Genomic DNA, 22,963 nt, shown 5'->3' on the forward strand with positions numbered 1-22,963 from the left:
GGAGGAAGGGAAATACGAAAAAGCTTCACACAGGGAGAAAGTAGAAAGCTGCAAGAGTGAGCTGAAGGAGCAGGGATGGCTTTAAATGGAATAGAGAGGCCCGAGATGGCTTCAGAATTACGCCGCCTCAGTATTCCGTGTTTCCACATTTAATTGCAGCAGCCGCGTGTTTAGGAGGAGGGCTTTGGGCACCGGCACGTTTATATTTACAAATTAAGCACTGATCACTTCACTGCATAGCTTAACGGTCATGTTTATGGAGCGTTTGTTGAACCCCTAAGTCTGTTTGCTGTATTTGCAAATAACGCAATTTTATCGTAGCTGCCTCATCATTCTCAGAAGTATGAGAATGTGAGGAGCCACTGGGATTTGAACTGGGAAGTGATTACATTAGACCTTTGAGACACCTAGGGCCATATTTATACTTTTTGACGCAAAACTGCGCTAACGCAGTTTTGCGTCAAAAAAATTTGCGCCGGCTAACGCCATTCTGAAGCGTCATGCGGGCGCCGTATTTATTCAATGACGTTAGCCGGCGTTAGCCGCCGGCGCTGCCTGGTGTGCGTGAAAAAAAACGACGTACACCAGGCAGCGCCGGCATAGGGGGATATGGAGCTTGGGCGCCAAAAAATGGGGCAAGTCAGGCTGAGGCAAATTTTTCGCCTCAACCCGATTTGCGCCATTTTTTTCGACTCCCAACCCCCATTGAAATGACTCCTGTCTTAGCAAAGACAGGAGTCATGCCCCCTTGCCCAATGGCCATGCCCAGGGGACTTATGTCCCCTGGGCATGGCCATTGGGCATAGTGGCATGTAGGGGGGCACAAATCAGGCCCCCCTATGCCACAAAAAAATAAAAAATTAAAACTTACCTGAACTTACCTTAATGTCCCTGGGATGGGTCCCTCCAGCCTTGGGTGTCCTCCTGGGGTGGGCAAGGGTGGCAGGGGGTGTCCCTGGGGGCATGGGAGGGCACCTCTGGGCTCCTTCCGAGCCCACAGGTCCCTTAACGCCTGCCCTGACCAGGCGCTAAAAAACGGCGCAAAAGCGGCCGGACGTCATTTTTTTTGACCCGCCCACTCCCGGGCTTGAATTTTGCCCGGGAGTGTAAATACGGCGCACATGCCTCGGAGTCACTTTTTTAGACGGGAACGCCTACCTTGCATATCATTATCGCAAAGTAGGTGTCCACGCTAAAAAATGACGCAAACTCCATGGACTTTGGCGCTAGACGCGTCTAACGCCAAAGTATAAATATGGAGTTAGTTTTGCGTCGGAATTGCGTCAAAAAAAAACGACGCAATTCCGGCACAAACAGAGTATAAATATGCCCCCATATTTGTATACATTTGTGCAAATTATTTGAATGTGTGTTCAGTCATACTAAAGCAAACAGTTTTTTCTGTCTGAGGGCTGCAGACGCTAGTTTATTATTGAAACCAGTTGAGCCAGCACATCTTGGAGCAAACTGGTATGACGCAGCCTCTAGAAAGGCTGCTTCAACCTTGCACAGGGCCCTAATGGAGTCACCTTGAAACTGTCACAAAATTAGGGAACACGGAGTGGTGTATAGAAGGGCTCTGAGTAGGAAGCGCAAAGAAATCAAAATGGAGCAACGGGGGAGGTTAGTGTTGCCCTGTAGGAATAGGAATCTACATCCTTCTGGAGGGCTGTTAAGGATATTAGCTCTCTGGGATCTAATGACAACTCAGTTTTCACTACCATAAGCCCAGAAGTCTGGGCGAGCCATTTCCGTGCTCTATATCATTCAGATATGCTACATGATTCTCAAGAGGCTGAGATGGTTTATCCAATTCTTTTTCGATTTGCCTTGAAAGACGTCTGTGAGGCCATTGCTAAGTCTCTATCTAATAAGGCACCAGGACCGGAGGGGGTCACTGTGGACATGTTTAAATCCACCCCAGAATTGTGTACTTGTGTACCAAAATTAATACTTTGCAACAGTTTTAATGCCATTATGCTATGTGGCCTTCCAGATTCATGGCATACTGCCATCATCGTCCCTATTTTTAAAAAAGGTGGCCCGCAGTCCCCCTGCTGCTGTCACTCACTACCTCTGTTAGATTGCAGTCAAAATTGTTGGGAGGGTTGTTTTGCTGTCCTGGGTTGCTGAGTGAAACACACTGTTGAAGGCCAAGTAGAGTTTCTGTGAGGGGCTGGTCACTGTGCAGCAATATCTCAATCTTCACCTGTTTATTAGCTTATTAGCAAGTATACTATTGATAAGCAGGGCTCCATCTGCCTGGCCTTCATGGACCTGTCTGGTGCCTCTGACAGCGTGGTTAGATCTAAGTTATGGGACATACTGAATAATCTCAGGGGGTAGACCCTGGGTTATTTTATTTTATGTGTGCACTCCATTTCGACTTATCAGCATCTGTTAGGTATGGTCCTGCTGGTGAGCGCACCTCCAGCTTCCCTTTGAGGAAAGGCATTCACCAGGGATATGTTCTGGCCCCCAGACTCTTCCTAGTGTACATCAATGGCCTTGAGAAAACTTTGTCTGCCTGTATGTCAGATGTTTCAGTGGCGGGCAGGAAAAAAGTCCACTTGTTACTTTACCTGGATAATGCTGTCTTAATGGGTAGAGCTTATGTGAGTCTAAATACTCTTTTTCAGAAATGTGTTGGGTTCATGAATTCCTTGGGCCTATCCACTAATTTCTCCAACACCTACTCTATGTTTTGCAGGCCAAAATCATTGAAACAAAGAAATGTCTAACTCCAGGGCCTTCAGGTTACTTCCACACAGGAATTCCCATATCTGGGGGTGGTAGTTGATGCCAAGGGCAATTGGAGCCTTTGCATGAATAAAACAGCTCAAAGGTTCTTCAGTGCCACAGGTTTTATTTACAGTTTATCCTTCCACATTGGTAGAAAACCTTTGGCCCCTTAGCTGAAAGTTTTTAGGAGCAAATACCTCCTTTTGGGTGTACCTCCATCATGTGCCTTTTATACTGTCCATCAGGAGCTTGATGTTGGTTTCTTTGACGATCTAAACAAACTGGCCCCTTTGGCACTTTGGTGCGCCGTCTGGGCAAACCGACGAGCAGGCTTGAACAGGAATGTGATCCTGGATAGCTTTGCCCATGACATAGGCCTAGCTATAATCCTTGGCTGTCCTATATCAAATGAGAATTTACTTTTCTGGGGAGACCTGAGCTTTTTTCTGCTCCTTCTTGTATATCCAAGGCTGTTATCTCTTGAGTTAAGGAGGCGTTCACAACCAGGAATAGTCTGTACAGAGAGGGACATGAAGCAGACAAAATTTCCATTAGGGAATATGATAGTTTGCAATCTATCCCACATATACTGTAGAACTTGATTTGTCCTTGATGGAATCAACTTGGGATAGAGTCCTGTTAACCAGATTTAGGCTTGGCTCAGTTAGGTGGCATTTAAGCTTCCCACTGAGTCAATTTAATTGTTCTAATTAGTTAATTTGACTATGTAATAGGTTCTCCCCCAGAGTTTGCTCCATTTTACTTGTTTTTGCAACTATTATCAGGCCCTTTCTAAAACGTTTTTTAGTCACATTAATTAGAGCCTGTGGCATTACAAAATGTGCAGAGGCCTTGCTGTACCTGCAGTCATTGAATTCCCCTGCCCTATGCTGTTTTGTCTGTTCTTTCTTAAAATGTGCAGAAAACAATTGGCTTTTTGATGGCTTACTACGATGTTTTGCTGATATTTTGCACATGTTTTTATTCTGAGTATTTTTATTTTGTATTTATCCTTTTAATTGATTTTCAGTTGTGATTTTTATCTGTTTTTCAGAAGCTTTGTCTGTGTTGTGCTTTTATGGCTGTGTCTTACCACGGAAGTGACATTTTTGAAAGAGAAAGAAACAAACAATCACTTGAAAGGTAAAGCACAAAAGACAGGGAAACAACAATGCCTGTCTCCCATATACCCAAAGACATTAACTACCTCACGTAGCAGGGAAGTGAAAGAGTTGCAATAGACAACTGTAGTGTTATGCTACGGAGAGAAAAGCCACTTTCTTGGAATAAGTTGTGATTGTGCTTTTACAAGGTGCAATCTGGCCCACAATGGTAAAATGGTTTCCGTCCGGAATGAATCCATAGTTAATCCCTGGTACTTTGACACACGCAGAAAGACTTTACTCAGAGAAACTTAAATTTGAATATGTGCAATTTTAGAAGTGACACCTGTGGTGATTGGTGCTTTTAATTTACTTATAAGTCCCTATTACATGGTACTACATGTACACAGGGTCTGTAAATTAAATTCTACTAGTGGGCTGCAACACTCATTATCCTACGCACTAAACTACCACTGGTAAACCTGTCTAAAGCCTACCACTGCAGCCTGTAGTGCAGTTTTAAACTGCCATTTTGACCTAGCAACATCACCCTTTGGCCAGACCTAAACCTTTGTTTCTAATAATTCTAAGTCACCCCTCAGATATGCCCCAAAGGCTCATAGGACAGGAGAAATGGTATTTAAAAAGTAGGATGTGAGTATTTAAATTTAACATGTTGTGACAATGGGTTACCCTATTACATTTATTATTAAATGATACATTCAGTTTAGAACAGATATAGAAATGTATTTTTCTCTCATTTCAATTGTAATTTAAAATCCTCTTTAATGGTAAAGTCAGATTTTAAGTGACAATTCTGAAAATGCCACTTTTAGAAAGTTGACACTTTTCTGTCTAAACCAATAGCTCTCCTGTGGTGTGATGTGTGTGGGCACAGCAGAGCTATGAGTGTGATGCATGTTGTTCCTCTAGGTTTTCCTGCCTTTGTCTCCCTTACAAATTGAGAGAAACCCAGGAAATGGGGACGGTTAGACAAAGAAGGTATCATCCATCCACAGGCTAGCATTAGGCATAAGAATGGCATCCAAAAAACTTCTCATCTGAACTCTCCTGGACCAGTGGAAGATACAGAAGAAGGACTGCCCTGCTGTCTGAAGAGGGAAGACTGGAGCTGCTTGCCTTGAACCCAGGAACCCCAGCTGTAGGGGCACAACAAGCATTCAGAAGCCATTTTGCAACTGTCTAGCGGATTAGCACCAACTGAACTCACCCGAGCCCCGCTTCTGGCCTCTGCTGGAGTGAGTCCTGATCCCCAAGAGGAGCCTACCAGGTCCTGGACCCTTGTTTGCCATCGGATTATACTTCTCCTACCTAAGATTGCAATACAGAAGCATGGTGCTCTTCATAACCACAAGTGGGCTCCTTGCATCATGATCACCATGCTAAATTCTGACATTGACGGGCTCTTCAAATCAAACAGAGACTGTCTGTATCTCCCACCAATGCAAGACTCCAACGACGATCTGCTTCTCGCATCAACAAGTTCCTTGTGGCCCCGGCCAAAGGAATGCTCCACCCACTGACTTGTACTTTGAAAAGATATGCTCTTCACCGGAATGAACATGGTCCCTGTATCCGACCTGTGAACATCGCGATCAACCTGAACTTGTGACTTTCACTTGGTTCAGCACAACCAGGTAACCACTGGTGGAGTTTTCTGCTTCTTGGTGCTATTTTTACCTAAATATTTTAAAAACTGAGAACTTCTGCTCTCCTTATTGTTGATTTGGTGTTATTTTACTGAATACATTTTTCTCTGTTTTCCTATATTGGTTTATTTTTCATGTGTTTTGTTTCCTCTTTACTACTGTGTGTGCTGCATAAATACTTTACACATTGCCTCTAAGATAACCCTGATTGTTGTTGTGCCAGGCTACCAGTGGGTTAAGCATAAGTTTCTTTAGATATTTCTGTGATTCAGACTGACAAGAATTGTGCTTATTATTTAGGTGGGGCTCTTAGCCCTCTCAAATAATAACCCTATTTCTTACTCCTATCATCTAGGAAAAAAGACTAATTTGAACTATTCAATTCAAGTTGGTTAAAAAGAAAGACATTTCAGAAGAAAAAGATCTTAAAATTGTAATAAGGTAGAATCAGGATCAAAAGTTACAAAGAAAACAACATATTCCCCAATGAAACAAACTGGGGAAAGACTTTCCATATTTATCTTTCAGAAATGCTGAAAAGGTTGAAATAAATAATTTTCCTTGCAGATTGCCAGGACATTCTTTGGTTGCCCATCAAGTGATTGCGGCCAAGTAAAGCTTTCCAGATGGTCTTAATAACAGTTTTTACCAGATTTAGAAACTATTCGCTAGGTTGAAAAAACAGCATATGTGACCGAGAAAGGTCCAAAGCTACAGGGAGAGACAATTTGTAGGGATAATTCTAAAGTTCTCCGTTTTTTTCGGGGTTTCTACTAAGTGGCTCATTACAAACCCCATTACAATCCATATAATGATAAATTCTTAATTTATCACGAGGAACAACTCTCTGTGAAACTTGCACAATCACATATGCTCATGGTTATTCCACATTCCGAGGGTCAAAGCTCATATTCCAAAGGGAATCCTGCACCGGAACTTACCACACCACGTAGCATTGGTAATTAGTGAATGTGCGATGTTAAACCCACTATTTCATCAAACGATACAGATATGAGTAACCTTCGATTTTGTAGAATTGATAGAGGCAACAGACTGGAGAGCTCATTATATAAGGTGTTCTATTTATTGCTTTGTTACTGTTGTGTCGGAATGTCAATTTAGTTCCATTCTCGGTGCCGAAGCTATGCAGCTGGAAGCCTTCTCAAAGGTGCTCTTTGTGAAGTTTAGTTCTCGTAGTTGTGGATGGGGCATTTCATGTAAGATCCCTTAATTTACACGTTTGTAAGTACAGTGGCAGATGACAGATAGGGGAAATCCTAATTAACACCAGGAACATGGGTACAGACAACAGTACTTTTCTTACCACAAACATTCCCTTGTGAAAAAATATTTGATTACCCTTCCTCTGGGAATTCGAGTGGGATAATGCAAGGGAAAACAATTCCCATCATGCTTGCCTTAACTCTCTTTTCAAAAAGATTTTCTTTTATAAAGATTGTATTTGTATCATTGCATATGACAACTGTAGAACAGATATTAGGGGACCCATTTTTCTAGCTATTTCCATTGATAGTACATCCAAGTTCAGGTTGCCTTTATATCATTATCTATTCCTCAAGATGCTTCGTCTTTTTCTACGTTGCACTGTGGATAACTAGATGACTGCTATTCACGTGCCTGTCAAACCTTCCTGGGTGTCTGATTGTATATTATTCTGCCGGTTTTCTGCATCAAATTGCCCAACAAAAAAAGACAATGCACACTTAGTTGACAAATTTAAATAAGAGTGTATAAAGAAAGATATTCAGAGTAGCCATAATAAAGGGGAGGGGAGTGTAAAAGGTAAAAGACTGGGTTGGGGTAATAGGCAACTGAAGCATGTAAACCAGGGTAGAAAACTCAAAGGACAACCCTAGGCAGGACGGTATGTCACACAAAGAAAAGGGGATCACCAATCGGGGAGGTTTGAGGCAGAAATAAGGAAAGAGAAAGTAACTTGATAGAGGGCACTCACTCCTTGCTCTGGTTTCTAACCAAGGGTCCACAAACATTGTCGAATGCTGTCCATTAGTCCCTTATTTTGTAGACGATATACACAGTAGGCAATATGAATTAATTCACTGTGCCACTCATTAGGGCAGGGCACGCTGGGAGCACGCCAGTGGCACAGTATGCACACATTAGACGCTTCCTGGGATGTCACTACCTGTCTGTGAGAATGCATAAATAACCCAGTAACGTTTGATGTGTTTAGACAATAATGGTGAAATTGAAGCGTAAACAGCAGCCTCCAGTTTGGAACAACTGACCCTTCAGTATGTGTGCAGATCCGGGCAGTGCAGAGTGCATGGTCCCGGGTTACACCTCCAACAATCCAAATGACTCAACAACTCAGCTTTGTACCGTCTGAATGGGGACAAATACCAGTTCTGTAAATTGTTAAAGTAAAGAGACTTCAATTTAGTGACTTTAGTTACGCCCTAACATGATCTTGGAGCAATAAGGGGTAGCCGTCCTCGTGAGTCTCACACAGCAGTATAGACTAACAGTGTAATCTGGGGCTCAGAAAAGTTGTGAGGGACAGAGATCAGAAAAGAATACCCAATACAATCGTGAAACCATCTCAGCCGTTGCCCTCCCAGGGCGAGCTATTGCATCACCAGGGATTCAGGAAGGGTCTATTTGTCAGTAATCCCAGAGATCAAGACTGGGCAAATCAGATTTCTTGGTAATAGTCATAAAGATTTTCAGCATTCCTTCGGTATAACTGGCCACAGTAAGGGCCATATTTATACTTTTTGACGCAAAACTAACGCCATTTCTTAGCATCAACCATGCGTCAAATTTATACTTTGACGCACGGTGGTGCTAAGCATGGGTTAGAGTCATTTTTTTTTTACGCTAACCATTGCGTTGCGTCGTAAAGCAAAATTACATTAACGCAGGGAAAATGACTCTAATCCAGTTAGCGACGTCGCCAAACCGGATATGCGCCATTTTCCACTGCAATAGCATCAAAAAGCATCGCAAACGCAGCAAACAGTGCTAAGGAGCCCCAAAATGGATCCCAGATGCCAGGAATCTACCAGTAACCAGCCAGGAGGACCCAGAAAAGACCCAGGGGAGAGACAAGAAGAAAGGGAAATGTTGTTTCAGCGCAGAGGAGCATGAAATACTGGTCAGAGAGGTGACGGAGCACCAGCATCAACTTTTCATTACCTCTAAATTGCCAATTGGGAGGAGAGAGGCAATTTGGCAACAAATTGTCAACAAGATAAACACTGTGGCAGAGGTCAGGAGAACTGTCACGGAGTGCAAGAAATGCTGGCATGACTGCAAGTGCAGGACAAAGGAAACGGGAAGGCAGCACTGCAGAGTGGAGGTGAGAGTCCAGCACCTCAGGAGGCCCTGGACGTGATGGAGGAGATGGTTGCAGCTGTCATCCCGGAGGAGATCGTCACAGGAATCGCAGTACAGGACAGCGCAAATACCAGGAAACAACACATATGCAGGGTAAGTTGCATGGGGGACCAAAATGCCTAAATGTTAATTGCAAGCAGGGGGAGGTACTTACCTACTACACAATGCATGTCAGCCATGGAAATCAGGCAGTGGAAAGGGGAAAGGGGAAAGGGGCATGGCATGGGTGCATGGGCTATGCAGGGGTATCCAGGAGAACAGCACAACACAACACCAACAACCTTTGCATGGGGGTACACCGCCATGGCAAGGCTGCTGGAAAGGCAAAGCCAGTCCAGGAGGGTAGTCTAGAATGCAAAACTGGGCTGCTGTCACAGGCTAGCTGGCATTGTCAGAATGTAAACTAGGGGACAATGCCCAGTCGCAGGCCATTGCCCCAAGCGGCATTTCCCATTGACAACATTTGCCACTTCTACCTGTGCTGTGTGTGCTGGTCAATTAGGAAATGGCAGTTAGGTGCCCATGGAACAAACACACTCAGAATGAGGGTTCAGGATGACTACGTGATCAATTCCTAACCAATTGTAACTCCTGGCAAATGCTCATGTCTATAGACGCAATAAACATCAGGTGTTGTTACTTACATTATTAAGTACACATCAGTAATGTCATACCCATGCTGCCCATTCCAGGGTCTATCCCGTGCTTGTGTTACAATAGCTGCAATGCCACCTTGCAACATCTGAACTGTCAAACTGCTAAGACAACAGCATTGAGGGGGAGGACATATGTTTGTAGCTAGTAACACACACGCACAGTCATGAGAGGAAATGGAACTCTGCCAGGCCCATCAGTGCAATGCAATGTAGCACACATTTGCAAACATCAACATGACACACTACCAATGCTGTAACCTGAATCGTGTCATGCCAATGCAATACATGGTATGTGCTAGGTTTCAGCAACATATAGGTGTATGTGAAATATCATAGACTGGGTCAGTCCCATATTGTTATGTGTAGTGCAAGTGGCATCAGAACACCAACAGGCATTGCAAGGCCTCACCATGCTAATGGTAGGAGAGAGAGGGTTGAGTAGGACAAGAAGGTGGCAAGACACAATTTGAACAGAACCTACAGCTAGAGGATGTGACGCACACAATTCCCCAAACTGCCCACACTACATGTGACATGCAGATGGGGCATAGGCCTGTGAGAATGCTAATATTAATGACAGGAACAATGAACAGGAACCCAGATTACAATGTTCCACTAATAGGAAGTCAGTGACATCACATTACAACTGCCACAACACAGACACACAATATCTCATTGCAGAAGACGATGGCTCTCTTGTGGATATGCCTGTCCTGGACTACCCTGATGACATGGATGACGAGCTGACAACCATTAGCCAGGAAACCCTCCAAGATGGCCTGGGAACCCTCCAGATCCCACCTTCAGTCGCAAGGAGGAGCACAGATGTAGCAGCCATCACAGAGGACCCACCCACCACCCCAATAGTACAACCTGCCAGCTCAAACACAACTAAGGACTCTGATGACACTAGGACCACCTTTGAGAGGACAGCTGTGGGAGTCCAGCGGGAGCTGGACAAGGAGGTGCAGGTGGGGATGCTAAATATGGCAGCCAGCCTTGAGGGGATGCACATGTGCATGATGTCATCCGCAGAACAGTCAGCAGCCATGCAGGTCCAACAATTACTACTGCAAGGACTACAACGGTGTATGAGGGTCTTCACCACTGCAGTGAGGGAGTTGCCACAACACCTGGCCTCCCAAACTTTTCACTACATGCATGACTACAATCATGACCCCCTCAGGGCCGACCTGGCTGTCTACCACAGGGATGTTGCTGCTATACTCAATAACCAGCAGCTCCTCCTTGATGCAATTATGCCCTTAATAGTTCCGCAGTTGGCAGCTAACAGGAATTTGTAATCCACTTCTCCAAACACTGGTGTGTGTTGCCCCCTCAAACTCACCACCACCAAGGACAGAGGAGTCTACACACACATCAGAAGATGAAGACGTGGAACAGATCACCTTCACCCATAGGAGTACCCGGTAGCACCAGCCCATGCCACATGGGCAGTGATTTTCCTATGTCCTGTGTTTGACAACATGCCAGTCTTGCTACAGTTGGTAACATGCACGGTTCTCCAACACACTGTTTACCTTACCACTATGGACTGCAATTGTCTCTCACTACCTAATTGGCAATTCATGTTCCTCTGCACTGAATGACACTCGATCGCAGCATGTCCAATGACATGTCCCTCAACATTGCACTTGTGTTGCGTCACAATATAATGCGTCACACTAATGGACTTACAAACCTGGACTATGTAAATATTACACTACAGCACTTTAAATTAAACAGCACCTACACAACCACTTTGTCTCTGTGTAATGTGACACATCTACTGTGCAGGAGTTTTGTGATGCATGTAACATGTCAATGGCCACAGAATGTCAATACAAGTGTAGAAAGAATGTGGGCTGATATCTATGCACAAGGATCTGGGTTTTACAATCATCTGTGCTGCTTGTGGTGCATTTCTGAAGTTAAAGCATCATAAACAGTATAATGCTGTGTAAACATTGTAAATGTCAGGCCCAAGGTATCTACAAGATGAAACTCAATGCTGCCCACATCCCCTACAAGACAATCATTGTGTATGTGGCATATGACTCTAAACATAAATCCCACAACCACACCATACAGCAGGAATAGATGTGTAAGATTGTTTGGACAATAATGTCACCTGGGAGTACAATGATAAAACTCATAGGTGTGATGTATGTATACTGAACTTCAAAAGATTATGACACCACTCAGTTTATCAGGGTTCACATGAACATCAGGCTGCAGGCAGACATCCCACAGTGCCCAAGATTCCAACACAGGACCCAAACGATGACAGCTTTAAAATCACACCTACCTCTCCAATACATGGGAACCATAGTCACCTTGAGTGGTGGGTTCAATGGATGGCAGATGCATAGACATGCAGCTTTGTTGTAGCTGCCAATGTGACAGCTCATTTGGAAGTGGGAATAAACATGTCAAGAATGGGATGTGGATGCAGAATGGAACACACAGGCAAACACAAATTTGCCACTTGACACTCATGCAAAGGCCCAGATCCCCAAGCATATGACACATACAGTAAAGGAGTACCTAAAACCTTATTACATATGTATGAAAGAAAACTTAAACTATGTCAAACACCTATACTAACCTAATCTGTCCTAACTATACATTACCCACAACTGGCTCTAACTACCCTATGCTAAACTTACTTACCACATGTAACTAAACACTCTAAACATCAACCCCCCACCACATTATATGACGGGACACATGTAGGACAACATATACTAATCTAAACACATACTAACTAATACTAAACAAATATATATTTATATATTTTTTATGTTTTTTTCTGGAATACACATAAACCCCAACATCAACCCCCACCCACAAACTAACATGCAATAATATAACTCCCCCACCCCCCAACCCACTTATCCTATCTAAAACTAATAGCCTACTCTAACCTATCACTAGACCCCCTAAACCAACTAAAAAACATGAGGAAAGAGGAGGGAGGGGACGGATTTAGGGGTGAGGCAAAACTGTACTCAGAGGTTTGCCCTCCTCAGAGTTTTTTATAATAGACTTCAGTCTTCTGCTGTTGCGGGCCACCTCTTGTTGGAGACTGTCCATGCGCCTAATCACCATTCACATGTCCTGTTGTAGCTGGTGCAATGCGGCCATGTCCATACCACCTGCTGTGGTGGTTTGTGTTGCAGTGGATGTTGCAGGTGCTGGTGCTGTGGTTGGGGGTGGTGGCATAGATGGTGCAGCAGTTGTGCCTTGCGCTGCAGATGTTGAGGGTGCAGCTGGAGTGGCTGAGATTCCAGTGTCCACTGTGCCTGCAGTGGGGGTGGTGGCAGCACCTGTTGTGGCCATTGCTGGCCCCCCTTGTCTAAAAGCCCTCCATACTCCTGTGGCTCTTTCTTGACGATAGCACCTTCCCATTATGCGATACCCAGCCTCCACATCAAGGATGTGTCTGTACCGCACTGCACGCCTCTGAAACTCACAAATTTCTTGGGCATTCATGTGGGCAGCTGTAAAAAAGTGTCATCATTGTGTGATGCATGTACAGATCATAATCTAACACTCCCTCACAAATAACACATGCAGTCCAAATCACAGTACAGATGACAGAATGTCCCTGAGGAATGACATGCCAACGCAGCCTACCCAACAACTATCTAACAGCACAGCAATGCACAACAAGGTGTGTACCAAATTAACTGATCTGTGCATATATGTAGTGCAATTTGTCACACTGCAAATGCAGCAAGTACTCAACATGTGCCTGGCCAACTAATCCCTATCAGCTGGATCAACTTCAAGGCACATAAGACCTGTGATTGTATATGGAACTGGCAGGATGGTATGCAGTTGCTAATCATAAGGGATCAGTGTAGTTTGGCACACATGCATGCTTGAATTACATGTCTGTCATCTACACTGTGACCATCACACCTAGCTACATATATATTCCCCCTAACCCTGTGCCTCAGGGGGGATGGACATGCAATACATTTTTTCAAACGTCAAGGACAACCACAAAGCTTTGTCCAGCTGTACATGGAATTAGTCAGTGGAACACAGGTAAGGAGGCCTGCCAACTAGGACTGAGTCAGCCATTGGTAATCACATCTACATTCATGTTTCCATTTGTGGACAACAATAAACATCTCAATAAATCACCCACATTGATGCAAGCACACATCTGGCCTTGACATGCATGCACGCCTATAACATACCACTTAAGTGCCACGTAAATGGAGTACAACATGTGGGGGTAGATGCTGGGGTACAGTCACTTATAGAGTCCTACATGTTCATTACATTACAGGGATTCGCAAGTTTGTGTGTAAAACTGACGCATCACTGTTTTGTGTGAATTAGGATCTGACTTGCTGACTAAATTATGACACTGGCCACCTCCAAATTAATTGTGGGCATACATGTGTCAACAAATCACCTTGTTCACCAGTCCATGCCTATTTCGCAGCACTAGACTCCCAATGTATGACTCTCTGCCAGTGAATGACTAATTCTTCCATGGAACACTATGTCAACCTCAAGTCAAGTCACATATAGCTCACATGCCAGTTCATCATATCTTGCAATGAGTCCAACACACAAGAGTCAATCACACCAGCTGCAATTACAACACAGGACAAACATTTTTACACTTACTGGATACGTCTGGGTCCTCAAATCGAGCCACTTCACCAATGGTGTAGGGCGCTGGTCCACCTGTAAAACATGGAAGGGAGATATGTGCTCAATGTCTGATCACTGTACAAACGTGGGAACAACAAATCACAGCGTGTGACATTTTATATGATAGAGCTGCACATCAGGCATGTAGACACTCCAACAGACATACCACTGCAAACTTGCATTGACACTGTCACTCCAGTAAGTGATAGACACACATATGCACACATGCACTGGCCCTAACAATCATGTGGTGCCAAACCTGACTATACACTTTTGTGGCTAATCCATTCCAGATGGTACTCCATTTCATCATTTGTTCTTGGGTGACAAATGCAATACCACGTTCCTGGTGAACTGCAATAGTAGTGACTCAGGTATTGTGGCTTGTGCATCAAGGGACAAATGAGTAACTGTGTGATGGACATGTGGGCTGATTTGCTTTCAGGAATTATTGTGCTTTCAGTTGTCAATATTAGTTGTGTCAGTGTTGTACTTAGGTTACATATGCCCCATTGGCAGTGTCCCCTAAGCAGTATATGCCCCCTATGACAACATGATGGCAGGGATCCTGTGTGTGAAATGATGACAATCTAGCGCTAAACATGGATTGACCACTTTGCTGTTCCAAAACTGCAAAATAATGTATGCTGACAGTGTCTTAGTTGATTATCGTTGACAGAATGCATGGGCACAGGTGTAGTCATTGTACCTGAAATGTGTCACTCAGGGCCATGTGTACCCATATCGGGTATTGTGAATCACACATTGCAAGATTCAGCAACTAGCAATTAGCAAGTTGGACGATCAGAAGTAGAACACCCGAAATGACACTGTTTGCAAATGAAAAATGGGGTAGCAAATATCCTACCTCTTCAATCATGATGAGGTAAGTCTCTATTTGAAAACCCCTTGGGAATGGGGGCACTCACAGGAAAGCTGACCTGCTGAGCTCAGCAGACCACCATGTCTGTCACTGCCTTCATATTGAGATGTTTACATTTGTTGAAATGCAGCAATATTTCAGCAGGAGTGTACATAAAGTAATTTAACAACCTATGTCATCACTAAAATAGTATTAAGGAAGCAGGCAATGGTCCCTTGCACAACTTCATGCTCCCAAATAGTTTGTGACCATGCATTCAGAAAGAGGAGGGATCCCATGCTGACCCTTTCCCTCTTGAAAATGTGTTAGCACCAATGTGACACAGATGGTAACTGCAATAACTCAGTCCCGGCAATTGTGCTCAAGAAAAAAATGTCGTAGGGGCCTGCAACTCAATGATAGGATTTTAACGCCTAATCCGAAATGCCACTAGAAGACCCTGTTTTGTGATTGTGCAATCTGGTAGCATAATGGGACATTTGGGTTAGTCCATGTGAATGATTATTTGTCCTGACGTAAACACACGAATACAATGAACTTAGGCCCAGAAGTATATTTTTTTAGTGCCGCATTTGCATAATTTGTTGACGCAAAAGCCTCACAAATTTGCAAAAAATATTTGTGTGTTGCATGTTTGCGCTACTTTTGCGTCAAGAAATGACGCAAATGCGGCGCTAAAAAAGTATAAATATGGGCCTAAGATAATAGTGAAGGTTATGAAGAGCTTCGTACATATGGCGCTGAATACTGTTTGGACATGGCTCAACAAAACTGTGGTCTGCATTGTTACCATATATTACCATGTGTAATACATCATATTCCTGGTACACTTACAGTTTGTTCAACTTGCATCCCACATTCCCACAAACTCACGACACCTGCTACTGTCACTCCAGAGCATTGAACTGTACACATTTGTCAATTTGGTACTCACCAACAGGGCCACAAATCACCACACCCAGGTGGTCCAGCAGGTCCTGCTTTTGGGCCACCAGGTCAGCCCAGCGATGCTTCAGCTGGTGCTCATTGCGTGCGGTGTTGAAAATCCTCCTCAGGTGGAACAGCACCTTTGCCCACCACAGCCATCTTGCCTCCGTGTGATACCCCTGTATCACACGGCCCCCAGCCTCCAACATCATGGGGAGGAAGTGGCACACCAGCCACACAAATGCCCCAAGCTCCTCCTCACCCATGCGCCCCAGCTGTGCCCTTCCCGACATAATACAAAAAACTATTTATTAAAGTAAATAGGGAAAAACAGGGAAAGGAGGTAGAAAAAGAAAATTTATATAACCGAATCAAAAGCCCCAAACTACGCCAAATAATCCTACCCATAAACAAACCCCCACCAGTACAAATACAAATCTAACAACCATAAAAGACACAAAAACACTTACACAGGTGCAAAATACAGTTACTAAATACCAAAAGACAAAATATAGACCACACAGGAGACAATGTTACAAAATCCAGAGAGAAACAATCCAAAACACAGCCACACAGTCTAGAAAAATCACAGACTGCAAAGTGAAAGTGAAAGTACACCCACTGTACCTTTTCTGTAAACAGGATATCCTAATACATCACTTCCTGTCTCATTTGTGGACCATTTTTTGTCTTCTGTGTAAATTTTTGATGCTTACGTAGTTTGTGTCAATTTTTTTTTACGCATATGAATCAAAAACCCACGCATTCATGGATCAATACATTTTCAATGGATATCCGCATGCCTGGGGTGCGATGGTGGAATTAACGCTAAGGCCCCATTGATGTAATCTGAGAGTTTGCGTCATTTTTTGATGCGTTTGTGCCAATATTTCCGACTCAAACTGTGTTTGCATCATTTTTTCATATTTTAACATCCATTCTGCCTATAACTAGACAAAGATAGGATCGTATGACCTGCAGTGTGTGTTCTAGTGTTTGGCCACATGTGGTAGACCATGCAACTGCGGCCCACATTATTCATATTGTTGGCAGGATTCGCTTTCTTCACTGCTCCAACAGCAGCGCAAACTTTGGAAATTAAAATGGAAACTTTAAGTTTGCGCAGGTGTTGCATCAATAGAGGACAGCAAAATATATAACAAAATATATGAATCATGGCCTGTGTGTTTTGTTTGTGAATTGACTGTTAAAACTATTTGTGATTGAACGGCATGCAATACATTTGGCGTAATGTTCGTGTATGAATGTTTTACAAATGGGTATCACCATCAGATGCCAATCAATGAGGTACAACAGTCATGAGATGTGTTTGTAATATGTGTTGCCTCTTTTGCTGTGTGTAGTTGCTTGACTTTGGGGACAATACATTTCCCATAACAAACAATACACCGGAAAGATCGAGGATGGCTGATGAGGGCTATGTCCGATATGTTACCCCTCACATGTCATGAATTGTTGACTACCACTTCATGGCCACTTGTGTGTATACTACCCATGAGTCAGGCATTTGAACATGTTTGGTAGGTACAGTGTTTGCGACACAGAGCCTCAAATCCAATCATAACATTGTTATGTACACCACAGTTTGACTAATGTAAATGACCTATATTCCTCCTGTGGCTGTGGTGGACCAGCAGCCCAGGCTGCATGTGTTCACGTATTTTCAGTGGTTCATTGCACAAAAGTGTCCAGTTCGAATGTGTGGCCGTGTGTACCTTGTGTCAGTATTGGCCTCCATTGTGTAACGGTTACGTGCAGGTCTAGTCAGGAGTCTGTGGAGCCAACCCTTGAGTTAACAGAGTATCTTTCAAAGCAGATTTGACCTAAAGCCAAAGATAAGCTAAAGGCATACAAGGGGATAGGGCAGCTATGGTACAGCAGAAATTACAGAAGAGTGACGACAGAGCAACCTTGTTGTGGTCAAATATGTTATGGATCAGTAATAGACAAACATGCAGGTTTCATCACTACATTTATACACAGGGCATGGCTCTGAACTTCCCACAGCAACAGGGAACATCAGTGCCTCTGTGCAGATTAATCTCACAGCTAGTCACCACGCAAGCCCCATCGAAAGGTGGTGGCAGAAGTGATTCTGTGTCTGGACCATCAGGGCACAAACATGTATTGTCCTTACATACACATTACCAGCCCTTGTTTGTTGGGCTGGAGGCACAGTACTAAATCCAGGAATACAGCCATAGCACACTGTCACTGTTTGGCACTAATGAAAACATGCAAAACCAGACAAAAGGATGGGCCTGGATTCGCCCCCTGGAAACATGTGCCGGTACAAAAAACAAACAATTTAAACTATTCTATACAGTTGAGGACTGATCGTAGACTTACCAGACACAATACCCCAAAAGGAAACGGAGGGCATACTAACCAACTATGAGGCAAATGTGGGCACATGGAATGGCTCTAGTTAACGCAAAGACTGGAACCAGTCTGGCTAACAGGAAGCAGGATCTGTCAGGAACAAACATGAACAAGGCAGAAAAACAGGGAGCAGAGACTGATTGGAACAAGCAGGAACAACACTGTGGAAACAAAGAGCAGCTTAAGGTGTACTCAGCATTGTAACACAATCCAACTAGGGCTCTGGTACACAAATGAATTGTACTCCAATGCTCAACAAGGAGCTTCAGGGAATGGCAGCTTCTAGGCAGTTCTAGGCAGCAGCAAGGCCATGGCACAGTCAAATGGCTGGGCTGCATGAGAGAGTTCACAGATGTGTCCATCTTCAGCCTCTCACAAGTCCTGGAGGACAGAATCCAGTGTAAGGGGCTAACTGGACTTTTCCTATGGGAAGCAATGGACAGAAGATTACAGGTCTTACCGACTACCAGGCAGTGCATTATTGGACATGAAGTCCATGCAGGCTGATGTAGTTGAACTATGGCATGCCATATTGAACAGGGAAGCACACTGGAGTCAGAATGGGAGTTTGGGTGAGTGTAGATGATGATTCCCAGGGTACAGAGCGCCCTAGAGAAGGGTAGGCAGAAACTTAAATCTTGGCAGTAGCAGTACTTATTACCTGGGATGGACTGTGCAGGGCATTTCTTGTGAGCATTGCTTGTCATACTTGGGACACTCGTGCTATCCATTTACAGTATTGATGCACTTCTTGTCACCCATGCTCCTTGCAGAGATAGCTGATATCACATTTACTGATGTCAAGGGTCTGGTCATACATTCCTGTTACCAATGCTATTTCACATCCACTGCCTCATGTATGATGTGCTTTTTTACCTTATGATTGATGGTGACATAGTTGGGTGTCAAATGCTGCAATAGACCATGTTGGGAACATGGATGTCTCTCATAGCTGTAGTCCAATGATTTTGCCCTTCAATTGTGGAATAGACAAGATGTTTTTCATACAAACTGTGTGTGATGTTTGCTGTACATTCATACCCATCAATGTGATGTGGCATCAGGAGTAGTCAAATTTGTCTTTCTACAATGCTCCCTGAGGTAATACTCTGATTCCTAGAGAACATGTGATGCGTAAATAATTACCCGGAGCATGACTGAGTGATAAAGTGAGGTGTTTAATTCCATATTGTAACAAAGTATTGATAGTGAATATTGTTGAAAAAGGTTTTGTACTATCTGTTGTTTGCAAAGCATCCCTGCAGCTATGTTAGGATGTTCCCCCTCATTTTCCCGGACAGCATCCACCTCCTTCTCCTCTTCAGGCAGTTGTTGTTCAGGTTCATAGGTGGGGATGTTCCTCCGATCATAAATGTTGTGCAGGATGGCACAAGTAAAAATGATCTTGCAGACCATTTCTGGGGAATATAGGAGGCTGCCTCCGGTGATGTCCAGGCACTTGAATCTGGACTTCAGGATGGCAAAAGTCCGTTCAACAATGGTGCGTGTCCTCCGATGTGCCTCATTATAGGCACACTCTGCTGCTGTGCTTGGGTTGGCAAATGGGGTCATGATCCATGGCTGTATCCTGTAACCCTGATCAGCTGAAAGAGAAAATAGGGGTGAGCATTTTGCTGTTGCTTGCACCAGGAATGTCATTTTACATGGCAGTTGTTATCTTGTGTCGTCTGTGACTCATATGTGTTTATGGTATTGGGTGGGATCCTGGGTGTCTGTGAGGTTCTTTCTGCATAGGGTTGTTTGATTTGAAAAAGTTGTGTTTGGCTAATTTACCTGATATCGCTGGTATATTTTCAAACTTGCAGTTCAGTGTGTATCTCCGATGTGTTATGTAGTGAGCAAGATGTTTCAGTGTGCGTTCACTGGAGGTGACATGATACTTCCACACACACAATTGATTTCACTGTGGTGGTAACATGGTTGCACTACATGGCCTGGACATCCCATCCAATTAGACATATGTCATTGCAGATGAAATGCAACAGTGAGACCCTATGATTAGGCTGGGTGACAATGCACAATACATCTCCATAAGTTGGCAGCCCGGAGGTGTTCAATATTGACAATGCACAATTGTCCCATGTGTGACTAGTTCTATGCAAACCTTTTTTGTTCCCTCTGCCAGTTGGCTCATGTCTAACCGTGCACCTACACTACTAAACTTGCTCCAGGTGAGCTGGTGAACTTGGTTGTGGAGGTAGATGTTTTTGATTAGGAAGGTCCATCTCCCTGTACATCTGTATGTAGATGGGGAATTGTCTCTTTCAGTATGTGCAACAGTGTGCACTTTGCATTAGTGTCACACCAACATGTTTTCATAGCACAGTCTACTTCCTTAATGCTAGCTGACAATGTCACCCCAGGAGTGATGTGAAATGTTGGTACTGCCTCAGTAATTCCATGTCACCTTCATTTGAGTCAGCATCATCATGCTATGTGTCTCATGGTGTTTAACATGCAGCAACACACATTACACACCCCTTACACAGTACATATTGCTTGGAAGGTTGTGGGATTGACTATATGGCCTCATGTGATATTGAATGGTTAATCATCCAAGTTGTACCGCCAGTGCAGGCCATGTCATTGTCACTGTGTGGTTTTAAATTGGTCCCTTGTGACTCTAAAGTGGCATCTATTGTTATGGGTAGCCGTCATTTGCCCATAGGTGTGAATCCCATTGGGTCAGGATATCAAACATAACTACCAGTGTCACACCTCATTGTCTTCCTGCCCAAGTGTCAATGTAGTGGTGTATGTCTTGTGTGTCCTACAGGGTTGCCATGCTGTGTGTATATTACTAGGTTTCTGGACTTACTGACAAGAAGGCCATTGCCATATCGTCCATCCTGGAAGTGCAGATTGATGGTGCTGTGGCGGAAGATGAAGGAATCATGTACTCTCCCAGGATACTTTGCCATGATGTTGGTGAACAATCCCTGGTGATCAACAATGGCCTGCACATTGATGGAGTGGGTGTGCTTTCTGTTGTGGCATAGGTGCTGTGTTGCAGCAGGTGGTACAATCCGGATATTTGTGCAGTCAATGGCACCAAGCACATGCGGGAAGCCATTTATTTTGGTAAAACCCCTGTTTGGTCTTCTGCTGCTTCTGCTGCGAGTTGGGGAAGCTGATGTGGCGGGGTGTGAGGGAGATGATGGCATCAAGAACCTTGGGAAGGAAGGCAGAGAATGAGGGCTGTGAGACCCCAGCAACCAGGGCACCCGTAGTTTGAAATGAGCCACTTGCCAACATGTGCAGGACAGCTAGCAGCTTGGTTTCCGGTGGAATAATGCGGGGTGTCTGCAGGCTGGCTGTTAACTGTGGCTCAATTTGGTGCAGCAGCTGCTGTATGGCTTGCCAGTTGAGTCTGTACCTCTGGATGATATCCTGTTCCTTGAGGCCCAGCAGGGTTGTCCTGGTCCTGAATAGCCTCTCCTGCCTTCTGCATTGCTTTTGGGGTCCACATTGGTGTGGTGGTACCTGCTGCTGTTGGTTCTGTGCTCTGCGTCATCTGCCATGCTGCATGAGTAGCACCTCCATGTCGTCCTTCTTGAGCAATGATGTTACTTGTGTGAGTTTTCCTTGAGTAGTGGTGTGTTTGCCCCATTTTAACGCCTGCCCTGGCCCAGGTGTTAAAATTTGATGCAAATCGGGCTTGGCTTTGCGTCATTTTTCGGGTCCGCTTCCCAGGCGCGTGTCATTTTTGCCCGGTTGGATAAATATGGCGCAAGGGTGTTTGAGTCATTTTTTGGATGGGAACGCCTACCTTGCATCTCATTGACGCAAGGCGGTTTCACGCATCCAGAAAATGAAGCAAACTCTGAAATTTTGACGCTATACGGGTCTAGCGTCAAAATCTAAATATGGTGTTAAGTTTGCACCGGATTAACGTAAAAAAAAATTATGCTAATCCGGCGCAAAGGGAGTAAAAATATGGGCCCAAGTATACTTATAGCAGACTAGTCCATCCAGTTAAAGTCAAGATTACAGCATTGCCACAAGCGATAAACATGATCCCCATTGTCGAGCTGCTTCAAGACTGTAGCATAGATTTATGTAGTGTCTGGTAGAAGTGGTAAAAAGGAAGAGATCTGGGTTAGGTCGTGTGGCCATATGAGAACGTCAGAGTTCTCCTGATGCAAAGTGAGCCTGAGGTCTCACCATTTTTAATCCAGGTTTACTGTCCCACATTGGAAGACTTTGATATTTGAGTTAATATATGCTAAAATAATTTTAGGAACCAAAAGGGGAAGCATTCCAAAAAGGTAATTGTACCCTGGTGTAACCGTCATGTTAACTGTTTAGATTTATGCTTTGTAATGATTACTTTCCCTATCAGCATTCCTAAACCTAGCCCTCTCAGCTTATGCCCTCACCCGTTCTCTGCCTATGTGTGCCCTTGTTAGTAAAACCCACACACACAACACAATTAATTTTTTTCTTTTTGGGTGAAGAAGGAGCAGAACATTAAGAAATTAATTTCGAACTCCCATACCT

Source organism: Pleurodeles waltl, chromosome 8 (genome assembly GCF_031143425.1).
Source record: "Pleurodeles waltl isolate 20211129_DDA chromosome 8, aPleWal1.hap1.20221129, whole genome shotgun sequence".
Taxonomy (NCBI): domain Eukaryota; kingdom Metazoa; phylum Chordata; class Amphibia; order Caudata; family Salamandridae; genus Pleurodeles; species Pleurodeles waltl.